We start from the raw sequence: 13,434 nt of genomic DNA, 5'->3' as shown, positions 1-13,434 counted from the left end.
CTACTTTGATGATCTTGTCCCAGAAAAACCATTATCTCACTGGTCATTCCAAGTTGGTGTGCAGCCTTAAATATTTTATGTACTAATTTTGATATCCATGGAGGTAACTTGATGATGGTTCATTCACGGGTATTTTAAAATTCTAACAGACTGTTGCATAAACCAGGCATTGTCAAACTCGGGGGCGCGACCGGAGGGTCGCAGGCGGGTGTCGGGAGGGTCGGGGAGCCGACTGTCGCGGCGCTCCCGATCGCGCAAATCTGTGCGCAACAGCCGTAGCAGCCGGCTGTTACTGACGCCAGCTGCAAGCGGCCTTCAAAATGGCTGCGAACGTGTAAAAAAAAATACGGCCACACTGCGCATGCGCGCCGATGATTGGGCATGCATGCGCAGTGTGGCCGCTTTTTTTTTAAACGGCCGCAGCTTTTTGTTTTACAAGTTTGGGGGGGTTTTATTCACTTAATTTTTTTTTTTTGCAAGCTTGGGGGGGGTTTATTTGATAACATTTTACAGGGAAAAAATGCAGAACTTTGGACAGATGGAGACTCCATACTTTCCGACACCGGAAGGCTTCACCTTCATCCAACAGGTCCATTGGAGGAGCGTGTACGAGGGCCAAAAGGACCTAAAACCATTTCCTCCATTTTTGTCAGCAGCAAACAAGGTAAGAGAAAATGGTGGGTCGCGCAGGTCGGCCGGCGTGGGTCGCGAAGGATAACTGGGTTGGGTCCCGAAGGTTGGCCGGTTGGTAAAAATGGGTCCTCAGAAAAAAAGTTTGAAGAACACTGGCATAGAGAACTACGTTCCAGAGATAAAACACACAATGTTTGGAATTCAAACAAAAGCTGTGTATAATTAGTGAAATGTACAGAGGAGAAACAAACCTCTTTATAAAGAAACATTTTATCTTTGGCATGTATTTAAAACCGTAGGGTGTTCAGTTTGCTTTTGGTAATGCAGATTTAGAGTCTGACTTAAATCAATTTCCAAGTTTCTAATGCACAAAAATAACAAAGAATGAGAACGACATTCAACTCATTCATGTAACCAGTTTAAAGCTAACTTAGAATGCACAAATCGTGCACTGAGCCCCACGGTATTTTTAGTTCACATTTTGCTGTAAAGGTTAGATTTGCCTTTCAGAAGGATTATTCGAGATCCATTTTCTTCATAAAATCCGACTAGTCAGAGTTATTTAGAATAGTTCCATAGTACACCTCGGATAGAAGTCCTTTTTGCATGTTTGTGCAGCTGTAAAACTACCTGTCTGGTTTTCATTTCATATACCTGGCAAAACATAAGTTGCCACATTATGGTAGTGTGATTTCAATTGTTAAGCAGTTATGCACACCATTGAAATTGGGGAGCAAGACAATATTTCTCTGTCAAAAAGACACTGAATCAAGTCTCAGATAAGCCATGATGTGGAGATGCCGGCGTTGGACTGGGGTGAGCACAGTAAGAAGTCTTACAACACCAGGTTAAAGTCCAACAGGTTTTTTTCAAACACGAGCTTTCGGAGCGCAGCTCCTTTACCTGAGGAAGGAGCTGCGCTCCGAAAGCTTGTGTTTGAAACAAACCTGTTGGACTTTAACCTGGTGTTGTAAGACTTCTTACTCAGATAAGCCAGCAGTGAAGGAAAGCATAAATAGATGTTAGAGACCACTAACTTGAAATTGCTTTGAAACCGTAAGTAGCAAGAATGCAGCAATGCCCCTAAATGTGACAGTCAGGGCTCCTATTTACACGAGTGAAAGTCCAAGAAATTCTTGATTCTAATAAATTGTAATTTTACTGCTCAAGTACTTTTAATGCCTTTTGATATTTCAACTGATCCCAAACCACACCAAAACAAATGCAATTCAAATATTAAATAATTTATAGACTTAAAGATAAAGAAAACTTGGAATTTGTTTAAAGAGGGTAATGCTTTTGATGCACACAGAGTCATGGACTTCAATATAGTGCCATACAACAGGCTTGAGAAAAGTTATAGCTCATGGAATAAAAGGGGCAGTTCCCAATGGAATGTGGGTCGGATCGCCCCATCTCTTTGTTGAATGCAGATGCAACATTGCTAGCTGCTCAAAATGGTTTTGGCCCCCTCCATCCCTGAATGGAGGTGATTTATTTCTCTGGACGTAGAGAAGGTGTTCAATAGCGTGGAATGGAGCAATTTATTTGACGTTTTGGGCAGGTTTGGCTTTGGACCTGTGTTTATATCCTGGATCCGGCTTTTGTAAGAGCCCCCACTGCCAGTATCCATACAAATGATTTAAACTCAAAATACTTCCGACTGGAAAAAGGCACAGGGCAGGGATGCCCATTGTCTCCTCTACTGTTTGCCTCTGGCTATTGCACTGAGGGCATCCACAAAGTGAGAAGGGGATAGAGGGACAGGGAGCATAGGGTGTCCTTGCATGCGGGTGACCTGTTACTGTATGTGACGGGCCCTCCAGTGCAGAGGACATACTGAAACTGCTCGAGAGCTTTGGCTCCTTTTCGGTGTACAGATGAACCTGGGTAAAAGCGAATGCTTTCCAGGAAGGTGAGCTGACCTGAGAAAGTTGCCTTTTCGCCTGGCCAGGTCCAGCTTTTGTTATCTGAGAGTCTGGGTGGGCACGACTGAGCCTCATTACAGAAGCTAAATTTTGGGGTCCTGGTTAGTGCAGTGAAGGAGGGCCAGAAGGGATGGGCTAGCCTCCCGCTGGCACACCAGAACACAGAAAAACAATCAAATCGAAGGGAATACAGCCGTAGTAAGACAAGAGTATTACAGGTAAAACGGATCAGTTAAGGGCGAGGGTTGGCATGTGGAATTATGATATAGTAGCAATCAGACATGGTTGAGGGAGGGGCAGGATTGGCAGGTTAACATCCCCGGATACAGTATCTTCAGAAGAGATGAGAGGGTAAAAGAGGGGGAGGCATCTCACTACTGCAGTAAGGAGAGATAAGGTGGGGATGGCATTAAATTAAGCCCTGTGGGTAGAGTTTAGGAATAAAAAAAGGGGCAGCCACATTGCTAGGTGTTTATTATAGACTCCCAGATAGCGGGAAATTGAGGAGCAAATATGTAATAATAGGATAATCATAGTGGGTGATTTCAACTTTCCCAACATTAACTGGGATAGTCATTGTGGAGCAGAGTTTATAAAATGTATACAAGAGTACTTTTAGGTTCAACAAGGGACGGTGCAGGGCTGGACCTAATTTTGGGGAATGAAACAGGTGGTTAATGTGATGGTGGAGGAGTGTTTTAGTGTTAGCGACCATAACATGGTGCAATTTAAGTTTGCTATGGACAAGGAAATAGATAATTGCAGAAAAGGTCTTGGATTGGGGGGAGAGCCGACTTTAGTAAAATAAGGCAGGGTCTGGTCAAGGTAGATTGGAACAAGTTACTGGTGGGGAGATCTACAGAAGAGCAGTGGGGGATGGTCAAAGAGGAAATGGGCAAGGTCCAGGCACAACATGTTCCCTCTCGGGTAATAGGAAGGAGTAACAAGCCCAGAGAACCATTAATGACCAGAGATATTCAGAATGCAATGAGAACGAACAGGGAGAGTTTTAAAAGTACAAGGGAAGCCAATCAACAGAGGCATTAGTGGAGTACAGAAGGTGCAGGATGGAGCTTAAGAAGACAATTAGAAGAGCAAAGAGGGGATATGAGAAATCTCTAGCTGGTAAAAGTAGGGAAAATCCAAAGATAATCTATTATTCTGTGAGGTAATTGAGCAAGTTGTCATAGGGAGGGACAAGGTTTTAGAGGTGTTGGCAGGTTTAACGTTGGAGAAGTCTCCAGGTCCAGATGAATTGTGTCCCAGGTTGCTGTGGGAAGCAAGGGAGGAGATTGTAACGGCCTTGATCCAAATATTTAATTCTTCTCTGGCCACAGGAGAAGTGCTAGAGGACTGGTGAACTGCGAATATGGTCTGACTATTTAAGAAAGGCTGTAGGGATAAGCCAGGGAACAGCAGGTCAGTGAGTTTCACATTAGTGGTGAGGAAACAAATGGAGAAAATTCTGAAAGAGAGAATCTATCTCCACTTGGGAGAGGCAAGGTTTGATCAGGAATAGTCAGCACAGCGTTGTCAGTGGGAGGTCATACCTAACGAATTTGATTGAATTATTTGAGCACATGACTAAGTGTGTAGATGAGGGATAGTGCAGTTGATGTAGTTTAAATGGATTTCAGCAAAGCCTTTGGCAAGGTCCCACATGGGAGACTTATAAAGAAGGCTACTGTGCAAGGGATACAGGGGACTTTGAAAGGTGAATTCAAAGCTGGCTGAGCTGTAGGAGACAGAGGGTGATGACAGACGGCTGCTTTAGTCACTGGAAGCCAATGTCCAGTGGCAGGTGAACCACAGGGATCTGTGCTGGGTTCCCTATTATTCATCATTTATTTGATTTGATTTATTGTCATATGTTCCGAAGTACAGTGAAAAGTATTTTTCCGCGGCCGAGGGAAAGTACACAGTACGTACATAGTAGACAAAAGAATAATGAACAGAGAACATTGACAAATGGTACATCGACAAACAGTGATTGGTTACTGTGCGGAACAAGTGGCCAAACAAAGCAAATACATGAGCAAGTGCAGCATAGGGTGTGGTGAATAGTGTTCTTACAGGGAACAGATCAGTTTGAGGGGGAGTCGTTGAGGAGTCTTGTAGCTGTGGGGAAGAAGCTGTTCCTATGTCTGGATGTGCGGGTCTTCAGACTTCTCTACCTTCTGCCTGATGGAACGGTCTGGAAGAAGGCAATGCCTGGGTGGGAGGGGTCTCTGATAATGCTGTCTGCCTTCCTGAGGTAGCGGGAGGTGTATACAGAATCAATGTGGGGGTGGCAAACTTCACCACACTCTGCAGTTTCTTGCGATCTTGGACCGAGCAGTTGCCATACCAGGCTGTGATGCAGCTGGATAAGATGCTCTCTATCGCACATCTGTAGAAATTTGTGAGAGTCGATGCAGAAATGCCAAATTTCTTTAGCTTCCACAGGAAGTAAAGACGTTGTTGGGCTTTCTTGACTGTTGCATCAACGTGAGTGGACTAGGCCAGACTGTTGGTGATGGTGATCCCCAGGAACTTAAAGCTATCGACCATCTCCACTTCGGAGCCATTGATGCAGACGGGAATGTGTGTCGGCTACACTTCTTGAAGTCGATGATCAGTTCCTTGGTCTTTCCAACATTTAGAGAGAGGTTGTTTTCGGTACACGATGCAACCAAGTGATTTATCTCCCTCCTATAGTCTGATTCGTCGTTGTTTGAGATACGGCCCACCACAGTCGTATCATCCGCAAAATGATAGATTGAGTTGGAGTTGAATCTTGCCACACAGTCATGTGTGTATAGGAGTACAGTAAAGGACTGAGCACACAGCCTTGCAGGGCCCCAGTGTTGAGGACTATTGTGGAGGAGGTGCTGTTGCCTATCCTGACAGATTGCGGTCTGTTGGTGAGGAAATCCAGGATCCAGCTGCACAGGGAGGGTTCAAGTCCAAGATTGCAGAGTTTGGTTATTAGTCTTGTCGGAATAATGGTGTTGAAGGTGAAGCTGTAGTCGATGAACAGCAATCTTACGTAGGTGTCCTTGTTGTCGAGTGTTGATTGTAGAGCCACGGAGGTAGCATCTGCTGTGGAACGGTTGCGGTGATAGGCAAACTGCAGTGGATCGAGACCTTCTGGGAGGCCGACATTGATCTGTCTCATGACTACCCGCTCGAAGCATTTCATGATAACAGATGTCAGGGCCACCAGTCGGTAGTCATTGAGGCAGGCTATCTTGTTCTTCTTTGGTACTGGTATTATGGTGGTCTTCTTGAAGGAGGTGGGGACCTCGGAGCGGGGTGTTGAAGATATCTGCGAACACACTCGCCAGCTGGTCTGCGCAGGCTCTGAGTGCTTGCCCAGGGACTCCCTCGGGGCCCGTTGCTTTCCGCGGATTCACTTTCAAGAAGGCAGCTCTTACCTCTGAGGCTGTAATAGTGGGTATGGGTGTCCAGGGCTGTTGGGGCAGATGGCGCCTACTGCTCAAAGCGGGCATAGAACTTGTTCAGATCATCGGGTAGGGATGCTCCAGCCCCAGATATTTAGCCTGTGATCTTGTGTAGGCCCTGCCATAGTCGTTGTGGGTTAGTGTCGTTGACCCGGGACTCTAGTTTGATGCGGTATTGTCTTTTTGCATCCCTTTTTTTTTATAAATGTTTTTTATTGAGTTTTCATATTTTATATATGACAGATTACAAATTATTAGAGAGGAAAAAAAAGAAAACACAAAAATTTAACATGAATATTTACAGGTAAGCATCTTCATAACAACAATTGTGGCCACCCCCTTTAGCCAGCATACATATTTTACATTCCCCAGTATGGCCGAGGCACATGTTTATAGGCATTCATTTATAGTTTGGTTTTGGGCCTTGGCTTGCCATCAAACCCCCATAACGAGCCCGTAACCCCCCCCCCCCCGGCTACCTTCCCCCGATTCCCGTCCATTTTCCCGATTCTTGGCCACCCGACTATTCTTCCTCTTGTACGTTGGCCACAAACAGGTCCCGGAACAGTTGCATGAATGGCTCCCACGTTCTGTGGAAGCCGTCGTCCGACCCTCGGATGGCGAATTTGATTTTCTCCATTTGGAGAGATTCCGAGAGGTCGGACAGCCAGTCTGCAGCTCTGGGCGGTGCTGCTGACCGCCAGCCAAACAGGATTCTACGGCGGGCGATCAGGGAGGCAAAGGCAAGGGCGTCCGCCCTCCTCCCCAGGAATAGATCTGGCTGGTCTGAAACCCCGAAGACCGCCACTATCGGGCATGGCTCCACCCTCACCCCCACCACTTTGGACATAGCCTCGAAGAAGGCTGTCCAGTACTCCACAAGTCTGGGGCAAGACCAGAACATGTGGGCGTGGTTGGCCGGGCCTCTTTGGCACCGCTCACATCTGTCCTCCACCTCCGGGAAGAACCTACTCATACGGTTTCTCGTTAAGTGGGCTCTATGTACCACTTTTAGTTGCGTCAGGCTGAGCCTTGCGCACGTGGAGGTGGAGTTGACCCTATGCAGTGCTTCGCTCCAGAGTCCCCACCCTATCTCCATCCCCAGGTCGTCCTCCCATTTCCTTCTTGTTGCGTCCAGTACGGTGTCGTCCCTATCTACCAGTCGGCCATACATGTCACTACAGTTCCCTTTCTCTAGGATACTTGCGTCCAGTAGGTCTTCCAGTAGTGTCTGTCGTGGCGGTTGTGGGTACGTCCTTGTCTCCTTTCGTAGGAAGTTTTTGAGCTGCAGGTACCGTAGCTCGTTCCCCCCAGCTAGCTGAAATTTCTCTGTCAGTTCATCCAGTGTTGCGATCCTGTCGTCCGTGTATAGGTCCCTGACTGTCAGTGTCCCCCCGTCCTGTCTCCACCTTTTGAAGGTGGCGTCAGTCAGTGCTGGTTTGAACCTATGGTTGTTGCAGATGGGAGCCTTGTCCGACATTTTGTACAGGCCAAATTGCTGCCGCAGTTGGTTCCAGGATTGGAGGGTGGCTGTCACCACTGGGCTGCTGGAGTGTTTTTTGGGTGGGGATGGGAGTTCTGCCGTGGCGAGGGCCCGGAGGGAGGTTCCCATGCAGGAGGCCTCCTCCGCACGTACCCACTCGGCTTCTGGCTCCTGGATCCATCCCCTTACTCGCTCGGCTGTTGCCGCCCAGTGGTAGAATTGTAGATTCGGGAGGGCTAGCCCCCCCCCCGGTTTTTGTTTTTTGTAGGACCTTCTTTGGGATCCTAGCATTTTTACCCCCCCCATACGAACGCCATGATAAGCTTGTCCAGCGCTTTGAAAAAGGCCTTGGGGATGTAGATCGGAATGGATCTAAACAGGAAGAGGAACCTGGGCAGTACGTTCATTTTGATCGTCTGGACTCTCCCCGCGAGGGAGAGCGGGAGTGTGTTCCATCTTTGCAGGTCCTTTTTAACTTCCTCCGTCAGGCTGGTGAGGTTCCATTTGTGGATCCCTTTCCAGTCATGGGCTATTTGGATCCCCAGGTAGCGGAATTTATGTCGGGCTTGTTTGAACGGCAGCCCCTTTAGTGCTGCCCCCCCCCCCCCCCCCCCCCCCCCCCCTTGCGGGTGTACTGGGAAGATCTCACTTTTGCTCATGTTGAGTTTGTAGCCCGAGAAGGCTCCAAACTCTTTCAGGAGCGCGATGATTCCGTCCATGCTGCTTTGTGGGTCTGAGATATAGAGGAGCAGATCATCCGCATAGAGTGAGACTCTGTGCTCTCTACCTCCCCTTCGGATCCCCCTCCAATTTTTTGCTGCCCTGAGCGCGATTGCTAGCGGTTCGATTGCTAGTGCGAACAGCAGCGGGGACAGTGGTGCCCCTGTCTGGTGCCCCTGTGCAGCTGGAAGTATTGGGAGTTGGTATTGTTGGTCCGTACACTCGCCATGGGAGCGTTGTATAGGAGCTTTACCCAAGCGGTGAACCCTGTTCCAAGCCCGAACCGCTCCAGTACCTCTATGAGGTATTTCCATTCGACTCTGTCGAAGGCCTTTTCTGCGTCCAGGGAGACGATCACCTCTTGTGTTCTCTCCCCGGAGGGGGTCATTATCACGTTCAGCAGGCGCCTGATGTTCGAGGTAAGCTGTCTACCTTTGACGAAGCCCGTCTGGTCCTCTGTGACCACCTCAGGTACACAGTCTTCTAGCCTTTTGGCTAGGATTTTGGCCAGTATTTTGGCGTCTGCGTTCAGCAGAGATATGGGTCTGTATGACCCACATTCCGTTGGGTCTTTGTCTTTCTTAGGTATCAGCGAGATTGAGGCCTGTGCTAACGTGGGTGGCAGTGTGCCCCTAGCTAGCGAGTCTGTGAACATCTCCCGCAGGTGCGGGGCCAGCGCTGTCGCAAATTTTTTGTAGAAGTCCGCCGGGAATCCGTCCGGTCCCGGCGCCTTCCCCGTCTGCATGGAGCTAATGCTCTCCATGATCTCTCCCAGGAAGCTAGTGGTGCTTCCAGATCCCGTTTTCTGCCCTCTCCCACGACTGGTATGTCCAGTCCATCAAGAAACCGGTTCATCCCAGCCTTCCCCGTTGGGGGCTCTGAGGTGTACAGCTCTTGGTAGAAGGCCTTGAAGGTTTCGTTGATCCTCTCTGGTTCTGTTTCCCACGTGCCTCTGGTACCTCTGATTTGCGCAATTTCCCTGCTGGCTGCCTGCTTTCTCAGCTGGTGTGCCAACAGGCGGCTGGCTTTGTCTCCGTGTTCGTACAGGGCCCCGCGTGCCTGGCGGAGTTGGTGTACTGCTTTCCTGGTGGAGAGCAGGTCAAAGTTCCTTTGTAATTCTTTTCTCTCCGCCAGGAGCTCTACGGTCGGGGCCTCGGAGTATTTACGGTCTACCTCCAGTATGGAGTCGACCAGCTTCTGCCTAGCCACCCTTTCCTCCCTATCTCTTTGCGCTTTGTAGGCAATGATTTCCCCTCTTAGTACGGCCTTAAGCGCTTCCCAGAACGTGGAGGGTGAGACCTCCCTGTTTTGGTTGTTCTCCGTGTACTCCGCTATGGCCCGCGCTATCCTTTCGCTGAAGGCCTTGTCAGCTAGTAAGGCACCGTCCAACCTCCATGTGGGGCGCTGGGCCCTTCCCGTCTCTAGCCGCACGTCCATGTAGTGTGGAGCGTGGTCTGATATCACAATTGCGGAGTATTCCACCTTGTCTATCCCTGGAAGCACCGTTTTCCCCACCACAAAGAAGTAAATTCTGGTGTACACGTTGTGTACTGGGGAGAAGAAAGAGAATTCTTTCTCCCCCGGGTGGGCGAATCTCCAGGGGTCTACTGTTCCCATCTGCTCCATATAGTGACTGAGTTCCCTTGCCATGTTTGAGGTTTTCCCCGTTCTGGGGTTTGATCTGTCCGTCTTTGGGTCCTGTACACAGTTGAAGTCCCCCCCCCATGATTAGTCGGTGCGTCGCTATGTCCGGGATTTCTGCCATGGTCTTTTGGATGAAGCTCGTGTCGTCCCAGTTGGGCGCGTACACGTTGACTAGAACTACCAGCGCCCCATCCAGGGCCCCACTGACCATGACATACCGCCCCCCTGGGTCTGTAACCGTCTTTGTCGCCCTAAACATTGTCCTCTTGCCAATCAGGATCGCCACCCCCCTGGCCCTTGTCCCATAACAGGAATGATAGGTTTGTCCCACCCAGCCCTTTCTTACCCGCAGTTGGTCCTGCTCCCTCAGGTGTGTCTCTTGGAGGAAGACTATGTCGGTCCTCATGTTTCTGAGGTGGGTGAGGACTCTAGATCTCTTCACTGGGCCGTTAAGTCCCCTTACGTTCCAGGTGACTATCCTGGTGGGGGGCTTCTGCCCCCTCGCTCCTGTGGGATTAACCATATTTGTCCGGTGGACGAGCCCCTGCCCTCCGGGGTTTCCCTTTGTTAGGGGGCCGTCCAGGATGGCCACTATCACTGCTCTCCCCATGCGGTCGGGTCTCTGCGCTCCGGGGTTTCCCCTTGTCCCGGGGGCACCCGCCATGGCCGTCCACTGTGTGTCCGCCACGCGGGTAGTCCCCTGCACTCCGGGGGGCCCCTTCGCCCACAGACCGTACTGGGTGGGTGCTTGCAGCGGTTCCCTGTTTCAAGCCCTTGTTTGTGGCACTTTGTGGCCCTGTTCCTTTTCTGGCCTCTTTTGTCCCTTTGTCCCTGCATTTCCCCTCCCTGGTCTCTCGCACCCCGGGTGGTCCCCCCCCCCCCCCCCCCCCCCCCCCCCGCTCTCTCCCTTTTCCCCCCTCCCCTGTGTGCTCCTCCTTTGCCCCTCTATCCCCTATTCCTGTCCCCATTTGCTCTCCCGACTTTGATGGGTGATCCCCCCGCTCCCCTGCCTGGCACCTTCCCCCCTGTTGGGGGTGCGCTGCGGCCCTGCTTGGTTGCGTGCCCCCGTCGCTAGCTTTCCTGCTAGCACAGTGGCTCCCCTCTCGGAGGTTGCTGTCCCGCTTCTCCTCTCCCTTCTCCAATACCCCCGTTCCCTCGTGCTGGGGCCTGGCCTCCCACCTGGAGCGGTCCCTTGGGCAGTGGGTTGTTTTTTGTTCTGGGTGTTCCTGCCGGGGGGGGAGGGGGCTGGCTTTGCCTTGCCCCTCCCCACCCCCCCCCCCGTCGGCATGTCGTTTCTCCTTGCCATGGGCCCCTCGTCCCTACCTCCCATGGCGTTTTCCAGCCTGTGCTCCTCGACGAACCTATTCGCCTCAGCAGGGGCTGTAAAGAAATATTCCTTGTTTTGGTATGTGACCCAGAGTTTTGCTGGGTACAGCATACCAAAACGCACTTTGTTCTTGTAGAGAGCTGCTTTCGCTCTGTTGAACTCAGCCCGTCTCTTAGCTATGTCCGCTCCAAGATCCTCGTAGACTCTGATGGCGTGCCCGTTCCATTTGCAGGCTCTATTTTCCTTGGCCCAGCGCAGGATTGTCTCCCTATCCCGGTACCGGTGCAGTTTGGCTATGACTGCTCTCGGTTGTTCCCCTGTCTTGGGCTTCGGGCGCAGTGACCGATGAGCTCTGTCCATTTCCGGTGGGGTGGGAAAAGTGTCCCCCCCCCCACTAAGGAGCCCAGCATCGCAGCCACGAATGTTGTGGGATTTCTGCCCTCGATCCCCTCTGGCAGGCCCACTATCCTAACATTTTGCCTTCTCGAGCTGTTCTCCTGGTGGTCTACCCTGCCCTTCAGGCTCCCCTGTGTTGCACCCAGTCTCGCCACTTCCCTCTCCAGGGCCGTGACCCGGTCGCTCATGTCGGTCGCTGCTTTCTCCAGCTCTTTAATGGTTGCCTCATGGGCTTCCAGTTTCTCCCCTTGGGCATCCACTTTCTCCTCCAATCTGGTCAGAGCCTGCTGCACCCCTGACATGGCCCTGGTCACTGCTGCCTGTACTGCGGCCTCTGCGTCTGCTTTCAACTCTGCCTTGATTGCCTGCAGCTGCTCCCTCACCACCTCGGCAAAGGCTTCCTTCCAATTCACGCCCCCCTCTAACCCCAGGGGAGAGGGTACCTGTCTGTCCAGCTCTTTTTGATGCGGCGATACATCCTTCCCGCCGCTTCGTGTGCTGATTCGTTCGCCCGAGCTGGCTTGCCCTTTGCCCCGTCTACTTCCGGTGCCCCCTTTCTCTTGGCTCCCTTCTGGCATTTTTTTCTCCCCCTTCCCTTTCATCTTTTCTTCTCCCCTTGTTTTTGTTTTCCCCCCTTTTCCGCACCCTATTTTTATTTTAGTTATTATTTTTTTTTTTAATTTATTTCCCCCCCCCCTTCTTTCCTTTACCCCTTTATTTTATTTATTTATTTCTTAATTATTTTCTCTCCTCCTCCCCGCTTTTATGCAACTCCTCTCCGATGGGCTTACTTTTGCTGGGAGCGAGTGTAAAAAGAGAGAAAATAGTATATACTCCCCCTTTCTCTTTGCCAGTTTTCTTTTGGGTTTTTTTTAAAACAGAAATATAAGTCTTTTTTTTTGGTTTTCTCTCCCCCTTCCTTTCTCCTCACTCACCCAGGAGAGAGAGAGAGAGAGACTTTTGCCCAGTCCCTTTGTTCTTGCCACGTGGTGGTCGCTGCCGTTTGGGTGGGCCGGTGTTCGCTGCCGGTTGGGGGGGGGTCCCCGCTGCCGGTTAGTTGGGGGGGTCCCCGCTGCCGGTTGGTTGGGGGGGGGGGGTCCCCGCTGCCGGTTGGGGGGGGGGGGGGTCCCCGCTGCCGGTTGGGGGGGGGGGGTCCCCGCTGCCGGTTTGGGGGGGGGGTCCCCGCTGCCGCACTTTGCGACCTCCTGGTCGCTGCCTCCGGCCTGGCCCCCCCATCGCTCCTGGCCTGCGTTTGGGGGGGGGGGGGGGAGGGGGGAGAGAGAGAGAGGGCCTGCCGCTGCCGCACCGCTCCTGGCCTGCGTTTGGGGGGGGGGGGGTTGGACCTGCCGCTGCCGAGCCCCTCTGCTGCCGCCGCTGCCGTCAAGCCCTGCCGCTAAGCCCCGCTGCCGCCGCCGCCGAGCCCCTCTGCCGCCGCCGCCGAGCCCCTCTGCCGCCGCCGCCGAGCCCCTCTGCCGCCGCCACCGAGCCCCGTCGCCGCCGCCGCCGATGCTTCTCCGCCGACCGGCCTGCCCGGGGGGTCCCTTCCCTGCTTTCTGCCGCGTGCGGGAGCCCCTCTCCCTGCGACCGCTTCGCTCGCCGACCGGAAGTCCGTCTTTTTGCATCCCTGACGGCTTTCTGTACGTCGTACCTTGATTTCTTATTTCGGTCAGGGTCATCCGAATTGAACGGCTCCGTCCGGAACTTCAGCAGGGAGTGAACCCTTTGGTTGAGCCAGGGCCATTTATCCAAGTCATTTATATAAATGACTTAGATGGCTACGTTGGGGGGTAGGATCAGTAAGTTTGCAGATGACACAAAAACAGCCATGATCTCATTGAATGGCGGAGCAGACTCGAGGGG

Source organism: Scyliorhinus canicula, chromosome 7 (genome assembly GCF_902713615.1).
Source record: "Scyliorhinus canicula chromosome 7, sScyCan1.1, whole genome shotgun sequence".
NCBI lineage: Eukaryota > Metazoa > Chordata > Chondrichthyes > Carcharhiniformes > Scyliorhinidae > Scyliorhinus > Scyliorhinus canicula.
This window is presented reverse-complemented; position numbering follows the sequence as displayed.